The 16,056-nt window shown below is 39.7% G+C and overlaps 2 pseudogenes; one reads left to right on the forward strand and one right to left on the reverse strand.

Annotated features, from left to right (window-relative positions):
* The first annotated feature begins 5,184 nt into the window (after window positions 1–5,184).
* Window positions 5,185–6,364, forward strand: LOC116200438 (annotated as a pseudogene).
* A 468-nt stretch (window positions 6,365–6,832) lies between these two features.
* LOC116200439 lies at window positions 6,833–9,058 on the reverse strand (annotated as a pseudogene).
* Window positions 9,059–16,056: the final 6,998 nt, after the last annotated feature.

Below are 16,056 nucleotides of genomic sequence, written 5' to 3' on the forward strand. Positions count from 1 at the left end.
ATTGCGAGCATGGGTTCGGGTTATAAAGGTCCGAATTTTATGATCTTCTTGGATACTTGTTGTGGAAGAATGTTGAGGAAGTGCGGAAGTATGTTGGTAGCTACTGTGCTCTTTGGAAAGATACGGATTGCACTATTATGGTCGAAGGATAGACCGACCAATGCTAGAGAATTTTGATTATTTTTTAGTTTATTGTCCTAAAGGGACTGTTTTCTTCAAGTTCGTGGATGCTTCAGATGCTTTAATGACAGCGGAGATGCTTTACAAGTTATTCAAAGAAGTGGTCTTATTTGTCAGTGTGGAGAATGCCGTTCACATTGTCACTGACAATTCCGCAAATTATATAGTTGTTGGTCGCCTATTGGAGCAAGAGTTCAAAACTATTTTCAAGTCTCCATGTGCAGCTCATTGCATCAATTTAATTTTTAGTGACATCGTTGGATGAGGTGAATGATTTTGAAGTCCATGCTTCCAAGATCACCAAGTATATTCAAATCATTGTTTTTCATTAAATTTGATAAGGAAATTCACTGGGGGATGAGAAATTCTATGTCCTGTTCCAACTCGATTTGTTACCACATTGCATTACAGAATATTTTGGCTCCATGGAATGCTTTGAGGGCTATGGCTACGTCAATTGAGTGGACTAGTTCGAGCTATGCAAAGGATAATAAAATGAAGGAGTTTGTTAAACTTCTCTCGATGGAGTCTTTTTTGTCTGAATGTGTAGTCATAGTGCAGATAAGTGAACCTCTAGTCTATATTTTGTGCATTGTTGATAGTGATTGAAGACTTGCTATGGAATATTTGTTTGAAGCGATGTATAAGGCTAGGGAAGAGATACTAAGGAGATTTCAGATGAGAAAGAAGAAAATTGAGCCATCCATGAAAATTCTCGATTCTCAATGGGATAGGCAACTTCACAAGAATTTGCACACACTGGTGGTTATTGGTTGAATCCTGAATTTCAGTATAACTTCTATGAGATGGAGAAGAATAGAGGAATAGTTTCTGGATTGTTGGACGTCATACATAAATATTCTTATGGGAACCCATCATTGCAAGCTAAACTAACAAGTGAGATGAAGATTTTTAAGAATGCAAAAGGTGATTTTGGACGAGTGTCTGTTGTATCTGATCGCGCCTATATGGCTCTTGGTATAAATACTTTTTCATACATTAGTATTTACAATTATTTGTTCCATTCTTGATTATTGTTGATTAATTCTTTTTTTTTATAGTCATTGGTACTTTTAGATGAGTGGTGGATGTGGTATGGCTCAACTGCACCGAATTTTCAGAAGTTGGCTATTTGTGATTTAAGCCAAACTTGTAATGCTTCGGGTTGCGAGCAGAATTGGAGTTTGTTTAAGCATATTCACTCTACGAAGAGAAATAGGTTGGGGCATCAATAATTGAATGATTGTGTTTATGTCCATTATAACTTGAAGTTCCTACAAAGGTACTTAACTTTTATATTAAGGGATTATGGATCACGATGCACTTCCCTTCTTGGTCTTTTATTTTCTTTTAAGGTGAATTGATAGATCATGATCATGTATGTTTAAGAGTCTAATAGATTATTTTTTTGCAGAAATTACTTTAAAGGTAGAAAGTATGACCCTATTGACTTCGAAAAATTTGCTTCCAACTCTCCTTGGGTACTAGAGGATTTGCCTCCGCTCTTATCAAATGAGGAATTAAGTACATTCAAGGGTGTATAATTCAAGAAACTGAAAATGATGGTATATCCATTAATCTTGTTTTATTTTTACTAGATAAACTATATGATGTGTTTCTATTTGATTGTGAGAGATTTTATTCCATGGCACGCAGATTTGTTGAACATAAAAGAACTTGATATTGGTGATGTAGTTGAAGATGATGTTGGTGGAGAGGCTCACCAAGAGAATACAACATTTATTGCTCCTGAAGCACCACCAACTAATGCCGATATCCATATTAGAGGAAACTATGGTGAAGATTGGAGGGCACAAAATATTGATCCACGATGGGATATCGGTTGATTTCGTTTTTTGTTATTACTTCACTGAACTTATAGACAATTGTGATGCCTTCTTTCGTTGGAGTTAGACCCTTAGAGTCGAATTTCTAATTTTGTTCGAGGAGATTAGACTTCCATTTTGTTAGCCTCTCTCCGCTCTTTAGTCTCTATTATCGTGTTCTGTAGTTACTTCTATCTAATAGTATCTATATATGACATATGTTATGTAGTTACTTATCTATTCGTTGAATATTTTCTTTAATTTTTTTTTAAAAAAATTGAAATTATTGTGCCTTTTTTAATATATTATAAATATTTATTTTATTATGAAATAAACATGCGGTCCGACCTATCGAATCCCAGTTGGATCCATGAACCCATACCCAGTTGCTCGCTGTCTAATCCAAGTTTAATAACATTGCTTTAAAGTGGAGAAAGGGAAAAACAAGAGAGAGCAGTGTAATGCTAGCTAGTGATAGCTATCACTAGAGATGACACTGAAAAGAGTTTGGAATGGTTATATCTATCCAATACCCATTTAGAAAAGTTAATCTCAAATTCTTCCCAAATTCATTAATATTTTAAAGAAAAATTCTAAACATTTCCAATTAAAGTGATGAGTACCCACTTGGAACTTGTTTTTTACCCGTTAATATGTTTTACAAAAAAGTTTTTATGGACTTATTATAATATGTAATTTATACAAAATAGTCTAAGGTAACAAAAGATATTCAAATATAAAATATAATTTCATATGAGTAATTGTTCAAGAAAAATAAGCGACGACACTAACATAAGTTTGTAACATGTTTAAGATAAATGAAGCACAATACTTATAAGTTCATAGCATGTTCGAGAATCATAAACCATAACACTTATAAGTTCATAACATTAAGGAAGTTATTGTTTAAACATGAGTCATACGAATGGTAATTTACTAACTTCAGACTTAACAGTTTGGAATGGATTTTGAGATAAAATCCACCTCTCGAACCCTATAAGATTTTGACATCATATCTCCAAACTCTTCCTAGATTTCAACAAATAAAATCAATTAATCACCTATTAGGATTTGGAATGGCTGAAATATCCGTTTGCCATCCTTAACGATCATTGCCCCTTCTCTTCGCGCCTCTCCCCTCCTCTCTGTTGTCCTAACTCTTTTTAAAAAAATAATAATAATTTAACTTTAAAATTTTAGATTATTCATTAATTTTATAAATTGAAAAAAAAATAAAAATACCTTACTACGGAAACGTTGCTCTCTTAAAGAGTAAAAACACCCGATTAATTCCTAAATTGATACTTATACCACAAAACTGCTAAATTTTCAATATGATTTATAAACTGAGTACGTCAGATGCATAGAGAAGAGAACTATTATTATTTTATTGATTGTAGCACGCAAAGTACATATTTACAAGTTAAGTTACTGAGTTATGACCAAAAAAAAAATCATACGGGAAAACTTTTAAAGTTACCTTTGGAATAAAAATGCTGTAACAAATTGACGTTGCATCACTAATAATTACTTAATCTTATTGTTTACAATATAATTTACAATTTCAACATTCATGACCATTGTTATCAGAACCGGACCGAACTGGCCGATTCGACCGGTCGAATCGGAAACCGAACCTATGACCGGTTCGGTTCGCTTAAAATCGAAAATGCATAAAAAATCGGCGAACCCAAAAAACCAACCGGTTTTTACATGAACCCATCGACCTCTTTCGAATCGGCCGGTTCATGGGTTCAGAAATTTTAAACAGAATTCGACCCCAAATTCTTCCGACCCGAGCAGGAATTGCAGAATGCAAAGTTTAATTGAAATCTGGAAAAAATCGGAGAGGCGCGTTGAGATCGGAGGCCCCCTCGGCCTACGACCCTGCTGATGCGGCAGGGGAAGCGGCGGTAGGGGAGGAGGAGCGGGCTGCAGAGGAAGACATGGGTTTTCACTCTGCTATTGCATAATTTGGGCGGGTGGGATTGGGGGTTTGAAGGGGGTTAAAGGGTACAATTGATGGGGAAAGGGAGACGCATAGAGGAAGAGAGTGAGGAGAAGAAGAGAGAGCGTGGGAGATGAAGATCCCGTCTTCCCTTTTTTGTTTTTCTTGGCTTTCCTGCTTCCAAGTTTGAGCCTTGTCGGGAAGAAGAAGAACGAGGAGCAAGAGAACAACAGCTTCTCGTTTTGCTTTTGTTCTTGTTGGTTGAATGGTAGATGAAGAGAGCGAAGAGAAAAAAGACAGCATTCGGGAATTCTGATGTGGACAACCAGAACTGCTCTTTTTTGGACACATATTAATTATTATCTAATATATATTACTATTTTTTTAAAATTTTATATTTATTTTTTAAAATAATATATAAATTTATTTATTTTATAATTAAATATGTGGTCTGATCTATCAAACCTCCGGTTGAACCCATGAACCTATACCTCGATCGGTTCGATATCCGATCTGGTTTTGATAATACTGTTCATGACCTCATTCTTTAAAATTAAAAAAATGTGAAGCCCTTCCCCCCTCAGTCAATATAAACCTTCACGCCTTGAAATAAGCCAATCGAATCCGATGCAGTCACATGTTGGATTTGATTTTTGTCTTCGACCGAAACTCCCATGTAACCTCCGGCGCGTTCCTCTTCTCCAGCTTCCTCCTGTTCTTGAAAACTACCTGACCCTAACATAGAACTGAAGGAGCAAAGCTTTCATTCGAAACCTCTGTTTCACTGTCAGCAGAAAGAAGAAGCAGCCACTCCCTCAAGAAACGAAAGGGAGAATTTGTGAGCAGATTGGATTTTATTTCTTATAAATGAAGGGATTTGGTGGTTTCGGTGGGTTTGATCATTGATGGAACCAATTTCTGATGTGATGAAATAGGAGCTATGATCACAATCATCATGAAAATATGCCCTAACCAGCTTTACTTCTTGGATAAGATGACAAAAAGTAGAGATCTTTTGCATTAATTTGATGCAGAATTGTGATTTCAAGTAGTGGGTTCAGGTTATATAAGGTTGTCTTGAAAATGCAGACAAGGGCAGTGGCAATTGAAGAAGAAGGGAGAGAGCCGACTGCTCCAATCAGAACAAACCAATCTAGGGTTTTATCATGCCGGGTTTTTCAGTTGTTGCCGCTGATTCTGTTCATTGGTCTAGTGTTTTCCTTCCTGGGCATGCTCCCTGCGAATTATTTCGTGTTTAGGGGTCGCACCGGCACTCGTTCTTCAGTTACGGAGTTTGAAGAGACTAGCAGCATTATACGAAGCTTGATTAGGCCTCCATCGAACTTGTTGCATGACATGAACGACACCGAGTTATTTTGGCGGGCTTCCTTTGTGCCTCGTGTGAGAGACTACCCGTTTAAGAGAGTGCCAAAGATCGCATTTATGTTCTTGACAAAGGGTCCGCTGCCATTGGCTCCTCTCTGGGAGAGGTTCTTCAGAGGACACGAGGGGCTTTACTCGATCTACATCCATTCTCACCCGTCTTATGTTGCAAATTTTCCTCCTACTTCAGTTTTCTACAAGAGACAGATCCCAAGTTAGGTACCGGTGAAACCGTCCTGTGGTGCTCTTTGTTCGATCAATAAGCAATTTGACATATTGTCGATAGATGGCTAACGGTTTTGATTTTGTACCATGATATGCTGCATATTTGGCAATTTGTTTGGATTTGTGTCTTTTGAATTGAAGCAGCCCTTTTGTCCATATAAAGGTTGCGGAGTGGGGGATGATGAGTATGTGTGATGCGGAGAGAAGACTCATAGCTAATGCTCTGCTCAATATCTCCAACGAGTGGTTCATCTTACTCTCAGAAGCTTTTATTCCTCTGCAACACTTCAAAATTGTTTATCTCTACATCTCAAGATCTCGACACAGCTTCGTGGGCTCGTTTGATGATCTTGGTCCATATGGGAGAGGGCGCTACGATGCCAACATGGCACCAGAGGTCAAGTCAATTGATTGGCGCAAGGGTTCTCAATGGTTTGAAGTAAACCGAAAATTAGCTATCGACATAATCTCCGACTCCGTTTACTACCCAAAGTTCAGAGATTTCTGTAGGCCTGCCTGTTATGTGGATGAACACTACTTCCTGACGATATTGACGATTCAGAGCCCGAATCTGTTGGCAAATCGGAGCCTCACCTGGGCTGACTGGTCGAGGGGCGGTCCCCACCCAGCTACATTCGGGAAGGCCGATATCACGGTTGAATTTTTCAAAAGGATTAATGAGGGGGAGCTGTGCATTTACAATAATCAGCCATCTTCGCTCTGTTTCCTCTTTGCTAGGAAGTTTGCTCTGAGTGCTCTCAATCCTCTATTGTACCTAGGATCTGAGGTCTTCAAGTTTTGATGGATGCTTATCTACTGAGATGTATGTATACATAGTTTCCCAGTGAAGATTGTAGGAGTAAGGGGCAACGCTTAGCTCTGTACATCAAGGTGGAAATAGTTGGTTGTATAGAGAGAGAGAAGAGTTAAAAGGATTCAATGAAATGAACGCGATACACCTTCTGTAACATTATTCTTATTGCCTGCTCGTGGCTTTTATAGATGAGCAATTGTTTGTCCAATGTAATCGGAATTTCGAAGATACAAGTTGTACAAGTTCATTACATATGCAGCCCAAGATATTCTTTGATAGGACAAGATGGAATTAGCAAAAAATTTAGTAAAATATAACCAGAAATTGCATTCCCATTGCATTCAAGACTATTACGTACAAACAAGAAGTAGCGGATAGATTATATCAGAGCAGAAACAACGAGATCCAATTTCTACTCAATCCAGAGTCATCCTACAATTCATCATGATGGTTTTCCTATAGAGGAGAGACATTTTTCTGATGCTCGAGAAGATACTGGACAGCCAAAGAAGCGTGGAGAGCAGCACCAAGCGGGAGCACTTCCTCGTTGACCCTAAAGTATGGAGAGTAGAGAGATTCAAGTCGGCCATGACTACCTTCATTTACCATCCCGAGGAAGAAGAATGGAACGGCCTCCTGATAGAATGCGAAATCCTCAGCTCCCATTGTCGGTTGCACTTCTTTGACCCTGCAAGTCCCGAGCATGTCTTGAACCACTTTAAGGAAGTGCCTGTGCAAGTGCATGTTGTTTACAGTTGGAGGACATATCGGTTCTCCCTCGGATAGGAAATCAACTGTTGCATTGCATCTCTGAACAGCAGCCTGCCTTGTGATGACCTCCTCAATCCGCTGCTTTAGTTGCATAAGCCTTTCGACAGAAAATGCTCGGAAGGTGCCTCCCATTGTGACAGAATCAGGAATGACATTAAAAGCTCCTCCTTCTTGGAATTTTGCAACAATAACAACCTGAAAGTCATGGTAACTTGTAAACCAGTGGGAAGCTCAAACAGGTAGAACGAAGAAAATTAACTTTCCACAGAATGCTCGAGCCTTAGGATGGCTTCATTTTTGAATATCTAAACACGGAATCTTATTTCAGGAGAAGCTCAAACCAGATATAAACAACAAAGAAAATTATCCTTCCTTAGACGGCTAGAGACTTATGGTGGGTCTATTTCTGAATATCTAAAGAAAACTTCATTTCTCCTTTATATCCCTAACCCAACACCCCTGCCCCCACCAAAAACCCCAAAACAACACAAAAACAAAATTCTCCCAAGGGATCATCTAACAAAAGGAAGAACTGTACTATCTCTGTAAGCAAAAACTAAGAAAAGCAATAGACATCAATGTAAGTCGATCAACAACATATGAATCAGAATCGGAGTTTTGGGACAAGAGATATTTTGGTGTACCAGTAAACTTCACTAGAAAAACTTTAATAACTTCGGAGCAAAAGTACTATTTCCAATGACAAAATTTCTTGCACCTATCATCAGAACATCATCAGACCATCTTATAATCAAATAAATCTGGTCCTGAGAATAATACTGGATTTCTTGGATGGAGTTAATGACATAAAGGGAAAGGGTACTTAGCTCACCTGTGAGTTTAAAGGATCAGCTTCACGAGAAATAAGATGCTGCAAGCTCACAATCACATTAGAAGCTGCTAATATTGGGTCTATAGAGTGCCGAGGAATTGCAGCATGACCCCCTTTGCCACTTATTAAGGCTTTGAAAAAGCCACCCCCAGCCATAAGCGGGCCTGTTACTGAACCCACTTCACCGGCAGGTAACTGTGGCCAGACGTGCAATCCAAAAATAGCTTTCACATTCTCCAATGACCCAGCCTCTACTATTTTTTTAGCACCTCCACCTCCTTCGGCTGGCTGAAAAACTAGAATCACTGTCCCTTGTAGGAATTAGGAGGAAATCAATAATTGTACGATTCTATGACTATCTCCACTGGTCAAGTTACACTTTGCAAGATCCATGGAACTAAGTTGAGAATAACAGAACACCGAGAAGTACACTAGGTCCTATGATTGATTAAATGACCAACAGAAGTTCTGCTTATAGCATAACATCCACTATCAACTGATTCTAGCAACTACCAGAAAGAATTTTCGCAAGTATAACCAATCAAACAAATTTATGCCTAGCATTAATCTATCAACACATTTTCTTATGCAGCACATCAGCCACTATAGTATTGACACATTGAACCCGTAAGCAAAACAGTGAAAACTTCAAACAGAAAACAAATGCTTCAGGTGTAAAGTGCCAAAGATCAAACTTTTATCTCGTCTCGATGGGCTTGGAGGATCTTTGTAGCGCCCAGAAGCATTGCAACATGGGCATCGTGTCCGCAAGCATGCATTTTACCTGGGACTTTACTCTTGTGTTCCCAGTCCACCATCTCCTATTGATAGAACAAATTGCAAAAATTAGTAACTAACCCATTACATGAAAGAAACTATGGAATCCCATTTTTTTTTCAATTATAAGTTCCATATTCATTCAAACCATACCCTTCAAGGTGGAAAATTTAAGAGTCTCTACTCCAACTAACGACAAGAAAATCAAATCCTTATGCAGTGGAGTTCCAATCTTTCAATACTGAAGAATCTAACAACAATACGAGTACCTACATGGGAAGAGCATCCATGTCTGCCCTTAATGATGCGATTCCCGCCAAGAATGACGAGACCCGACAACTAAAGGAACCCAAGATCGTTCCACGATCAGATTTGATTGACAAACCTTCGACCCGTTGTTTACGACATAAACAAGAACCTTAGTATAACTGACCTCAACCCCTTGTTTATTACGAAACAAGAAACTCGGTATATAGGAAGACGCCACAAAAGGTGGTGAAAAGCCGTTTGATAAGTCGATGATGATGCTACAAACGGTGGTGGAAAGCCGTTTGATAAGTCAATGATGAACGCCACGGAAACTTCCAATAAGTTCGAATTAGTTATTCAAGAACCAAAGATAATACTGTCACAATTTTCTGAATGTTCCTTTTTTCATTAAAAATTGACTAAGATGAATATATATAGACATAAACTAATCATAATCTAGTCATATCTCCTCCTAAAGATAAAGAAAATAAAACCTAGAATATCGATAGAAATATGACATAATCTATAAAGATATGAAATCTAAATATCCCTAGAATATCTCCATGAGATTTAAACTTTAAACAAATCTGATGATATCTTCTCTTGATTATCAAATATTCTAGAAGTTTCCTCAAACGCTTGCTGAATTTAGCCTTGTTCGGAACCTTCTATAACTTGAATCATGTTGATGGATCTTTGTTGATCACGTGATTCATGTCTAATGGGCCTCCAAGAATTTGCTTGAGCGCAAACCTCTTGAATCAGACCGTTGAGTTCATCGTTAAACTTCTTTGCTTGTGCTCGCGTAATCGGTCCAATTGGAACTTGAACTGGAGCCCTTAAAGTCGTGCTACGATTTGCATCATTCCCCTCCTCTTGAAAAGGATTTGCCCTCAAATCATTACCTATATCAAAAGGAAGCAAATCAGCAACATTAAAAGTAGCACTTACATTGTACTCACAAAGTAAGTCTAGTTTGTAAGCGTTGTCATTGATGCGCTCTAGGACTTGGAAAGGACCATCTCCTCTTAGAAGTAATTTGGAATGTCTTTTGTTTAACTTGTGTTGGCCCTTCAAGTGCTTCAAGGACTCATGATCGGTGTGAATCACGGACTCCTTAGGCCATAGGTAGTATTGCCACGTCTCTAAAGCTCGAACCAATGCATACAACTCTTTATCATAAGTTAGATAATTGAAGGCTGCCCCGCTTAGTTTTTATTTGAAGTAAGCAATTGGTCGTCCTTCCTGCATGAGAGCTGCACCTATACCAACACCTAAAGCATCACATTCAATCTCAAAAGTTTTAGAAAAGTTAGGTAAAGATAATAAAGAAACGTTGGTCAGCTTCTCTTTGATTAACTGAAACGCTTTCTCATATTCTTCTCCCCATCTAAATCCAACGTTCTTCTTGATCACTTCAGTAAGTAGTGCGGCTATGCTACTAAAGTCCTTCACGAACCGCCGGTAAAAATTAACAAGTCTATGAAAACTGCGAACATTACTTACACTTGTGGGATTGGGCCACTCTTGGATTGCACGTACAATCTCTTCATCAACCTGTATACCTTGTACACTAACAACACATCCCAAAAATACAAGCTTATTAGTGCAAAAAGTACACTTCTTCAAATTAGCAAATAACTTTTCCTTCCTAAGCACATCTAAAACAGGTTTCAAATGTACCTTATGATCATCTAAGTTTTTGCTGTAAACGAGTATATCATCAAAGTAAACAACAACAAATCTACTTATAAATGCACGCAAAACATGATTCATAAGTCTCATAAAAGTGCTTGGAGCATTAGTCCAACCAAAAGGCATAACTAACCATTCATACAAATCGTATTTTGTTTTGGGGTTTTTTACATAAAATGGCTCATGGTTTACTCGTTTTGTCAAATCTATCATATGCTTTTTTTTGGTTAAATCTATCACATGGTTTACTTTTTGCATCAAATCTATCTTGGCGTTATCTTTTCCGTCAACATTTAACGGCCGTGCTGACGTGGCACGTGGAGAGATAGTGGGCCACACTTGCCACGTGGGCGCCACGTCAGTACGACCGTTAGATGTCGACGGAAAAGATAACGCCGGGATAGATTTGATGCAAAAAGTAAACCATGTAATAAATTTGACAAAAAAAAAAGCATATGATAGATTTGATAAAATGGGTAAACCATAAGCTATTTTAGGTAAATTCCCTGTTTTAAAGGCAGTTTTCCATTCATTTCCTTCTTTTATTCTAATCTGATGATAACCACTCTTTAAATCAATTTTAGAAAATACACAATAACCATGCAGCTCATCTAACATATCATTTAATCGAGGAATAGGATGACGATACTTTACCATTATGTTGTTAATTCCTCGGCAATCAACACACATTCTCCACGTTGCATCTTTCTTAGGTACAAGTATAACTGGAACGGTGCATGGGCTCATGCTCTCCTTCACGTACCCTTTCTCCAACAACTCACTTACCTGCCGTTGAAGCTCCTTTGTCTCCTCGGGATTGCTCCTATAGGCTGGTCAGTTTGGAATTGTCGCATCGGGAACAAAATCAATTTGATGTTCAATCCCTCGGATTGGAAGTAACCCATGTGGTGTTTCCTCGGGAAAGACATCATCACTCCTGTAAAAGAGAAACAACAAAACTAGGCAGAACGATGTGAAGTTCGTTAGTGTTGAAAAATGCCTCTTTGTACAAAAGTACAATAATTGGCTGATTTGAAAATATTGCTCGCTTAATTTCACTCATTTTTGCATAGAAATTCTTTTGTTTTCTCTCTGATTTTCTCTTGATGGCCGAATTTTTATTTTTATTTTCTTTCTCATTTTTCTCGGTCTCTCTCTGATTTTCACTCATTTTCTTATGTTTACTCTCTTTCTTTTGATCACTCTCTTCTTGCAATCTCACTTGATCCTCATATACTTGCTGTGGTGTCAATGGTACAAGAGTGATCGATCGTTGATTAAGTACAAATGGATATTTATTCGTAAAGCCGTCATGCTTCACATGTCTATCAAACTGTCATGGACGCCTTAGCAACAAGTGTCCTGCTTGCATCGGTATTACACCACACAACACTTCATCTTCGTATTTACCGAATCGAAATGCAACTAACACCTGCTTGTTCACCCTTATTTCACCATTATCATTCAACCATTGCAGCTAGTACGGCCTAGAGTGTTTCAACATGGGCAGTTCTAATTTTTCCACCATTGTTGTGCTTGCAACATTAGTACAACTACCACCATCAATAATCACACTACATACCTTGTCTTTGATGTAGCACCTAGTGTGAAAGATGTTCTCCCGCTGCACTTCTTCAACTCCTTTTGTTTGTAAGCTCAATGCTCTCCTTGCCACAAATATCAATGCATCTGGAGCTAAATATTCATCCTCGGGAATGTCCTCCAATGGGGGCATGTCATCGATGTTGGAATCTTCAATGTCGGTCACAATGTCACCATTGACTCGCATCACCATGACCCGCTTGTTCGGGCATTGACTTGCTATGTGTCATCTGCCTTGGCATTTAAAACACTTAATGTCACAATTCTTGGAGGTAGAAATGTCGGTTTTACCTTGAGGAACGTGGCCGGTTGCATCTTGCTTTTGCTCGGTTTTCGACTTCGACGTGGATTGCTTCTCATCTTTCTTCCACTAATTTGGTTTCCAAGTGGATGTGCTTAGACTTTGGCTTGCACTTGTATTGCCTCTCCTCTTAAACTGGTTCTCAATCTTGATGGCCATGTTCACCATATCCTCCAACTCCACATAATGTTGGAATTCCACGGCATTTTGAATTTCCCGGTTCAATCCGGCCAAAAATCTTGCCATAGTAGCCTCCTGATCCTCCTCTACATTTGCTCTAATCATGGCCACTTCCATCTCCTTAAAATATTCCTCTACACTCCGGTTACTTTGCCTAAGACTTTGTAACTTATTATACAGCTCCCAGTAGTAATAACTAGGAGCAAATCGCTTCCTCATCACCATTTTCATTTCCTCCCGCGTATCTATAGGTGCCTCTTTATTTCTTCGCCTATTTATCACCAATTGATCCCACCAGACAATTGCATAATCTGAGAATTCAATTGCTGCCAATTTGACTTTCTTCAGCTCGGAATAACTATAACAATCAAATACAAACTCCATCTTTTTCTCCCACTCAAGGTATGCTTCGGGATCACTATTTCCTTGGAACGATGAGGTTTTCATCTTAATACTTCCCAAGTTATTGTCTTCCCGATTCCTAACTTCTCTAAACCGCCATCTATGTCTCCTATTACTAACAACCTAATCTCGATCATCTTCTTCATCAAAACTAGCCCCATAATTCTCTTCATCTTCAACTCTCACTTCCCTCGGTTGAACTCTTTTCTTCCTACGAGCATTAGGAGCGTTTCGTGGCTGCTCCACACATTTATTCTCCATCAGATCTATCCATTCATGAACCTACTCAAACTCCAACCTCATCACACGCCTCATCTCACTCATCATGGCCTCCATATGTATTTTCAAGCTAGTCAATTCCATAGCTCCTTCAGGAATACTCTTAGAACTGTTGTGAAACATGATTGTTACAAAATAAAGTTAGAAAGAAAGGACCTCACAATTCTCTCCCTTACGTGTTTACACTCAAGAATGTGAATCACTGTACACTTGTATTTTCACTCAAACAAACGTGGCTTTTAACCTTCTAATGTTCTCACCACTCCTGCTTTGTTTCACTCGATAATTCTCTTTCAGTTCTTTTGAAACTAAACGAACAATTCTCCAAAATTTCTGACAGCAATCCACCAAGAACTTATAAAGAAGGTTCGTACACTCCGATCGAGCCGCCTCAAATGGGGTCCGGACTCGAGTCAAGGTGCACGAGCATTCCCTAAATGCCCATGCTACGTGCGTTAAGTGTCTCGGTGCTTTTGAACTTGTGGGTTTTAAAAGGGCATTCCCGACGGCTCGTGACCCGTCGACGCGATTACAAGTTAATAGCTGGTTCGTACGATTTATTTTAGGCCGAATGATACGTCCCATTTTCTCGTGTGTGGAATTATTAGTGATTATGGCCTTCAGCCTTGAACGTTATGGGTTAAGGAAATCGATTCGTGACATGGGGACCAAAATGAGTCCTTGAACGAGCGCCCGTAGATGACGACCGATGTGCTCTTGGACCCTCATGGGCCCGAAATAATCACCGAAACGCAAATCTATGCATAATACTTAAATTAACGCGCTTAACATGCCATTTATCGCGTGACAAACTACAAAACGGTAGATGCAATTACAACCAATCCAAGAAACGAGACTCATCGAGGTAAAGAGGCCGTCCTTGACACGAATAAGGTCAAGGAGTTCTCGGCCCTCTCCCCTTAAGGATGGCCATGAGCCTCCTTGACCCGTTTTGAGTTTTTGGCGGTCTCTTTTGACCCAATTTCGTTATTTCTTGCTTGCATAAGATATTAAACACGACAATGACACTTATTTACAAAATCGGTGTCGCCATGCTCTCGAAACACATGCAAACACATAAACACGCACGTACACGATATTTAATGGAATTGATGAAATGACACTAACTCATGCAATGACAAAATGTAAAACTCGGGAAAAAACTTAAATCGGGGAAAGGAGACCGTCAATGGCCCGAGGAGGCCAAGAGAAGCTCTCGGCCACCTCCTTTAAGGTGAGGCCGAGAGCTTACCTTGGCCTTCCCAGGCCACGATAGTCTCCTCAACTCTAAGATAAGCCATTTTCCAACATGATAGAATGCTACAAAGATGAGATAACGTAAAACACGAGAAACGGGCTAAGATCGAGGAGGAGGGGACCATCAAGGACCCGAATGGTCCATGAGAGCTCTCGGCCACCTCTTTAAGGAGAGGGTCGTGAGCTTCCATAGCTCACAAGGGCCATGAGGGCCTCCTCGACTCCAATATAAGTCATTTCTCGACATGCCAACACATTATATGGTCACAAAAATGCACATAAACGAAGTATAAATGCATTAAAGGAAAGTTGTACGCAATTTGTTAGAGACCGCCTTATCTCCCTACAACAACCAAGAAACTAAAAGACCTAGCTTCCCTAAGTCGTAGGGGTATTATACCTAGCCTCAGAATGCAAGGAAAGAGTCGGAGAAGTGGCAAGAGGGTCGAGTGACCCGGTTGACAATGAATAGACCCGAGAAGGGTAAATGGCACCCGAGTGATAAAACTGGCTAGCTCAGCCGCTTGGGGTCGGTTCCTCAAGTTGGCACAGGACCTTTGGCTCTACAAGGGACTGCTGAACGTGGCTATGGTCAGCTGTGAGGGATGCACGCCTGGATTTTCCCATAAATCAAAGAGAAGCCGTGAAACATAAAGAAAAACCCGAGGAGGAGGAAAACAAGGAAAGGGCGGTCATGCTTGGTTGTGCGGCTCTCGAACCATGACCACCTCATCACGGGGGAGAGTGAGGGTCATGAGAAATCCTTAGAAAGCGATGGCACGACTCGTCATAACCATGGGAGGAGGAAATGGCTAGGAAACCCAAGAAGGCCCTTAAAGAACTTGGTTTTGGACAAGTCTAGAGCAGATGGCTATGGGCTTCAAATGCAAAAACTAAGATCGGAAAGGTGGGATTAGGTGGGGTATGAAATTTAGTTGAAGTTGGCTTAGGTCGGGTGGCAATCGCCGAAACACGGTTGAGTTTTTGGGGAAAAACGGCCTTGCTTGGCCTTGGCAGAGGGTTGTGCGATTTCTGGTGCTAAGGGAGGCTTGAGAGGATCCTAGAGTGAGGTTTGCTTGAGAGAGAGTGGAAGCTGAGTTGTGATTAAGTTAAGAAAGCTTAGGGCTTATAAAGGAAAGCTTAATGGCTTGTTTAGTGAAAACTAAGTGCAATTAGGGATAGTTTAGGAGAGGGTCGGTGGTGAGAGGAAGATTTGGGAGGAGATTGGCAAGTGGGAAAGTAGAGGGAAAGGTGATAGGAGTTGATGAATGGAAGGATGGAAGTGATGGGGGCGTAAGAGATATTTGAATTTGTGTGGAAGGGGTTTAATTGGCT

This window comes from Punica granatum, chromosome 3 (assembly GCF_007655135.1).
Source record: "Punica granatum isolate Tunisia-2019 chromosome 3, ASM765513v2, whole genome shotgun sequence".
In the NCBI taxonomy this organism is placed as follows: domain Eukaryota; kingdom Viridiplantae; phylum Streptophyta; class Magnoliopsida; order Myrtales; family Lythraceae; genus Punica; species Punica granatum.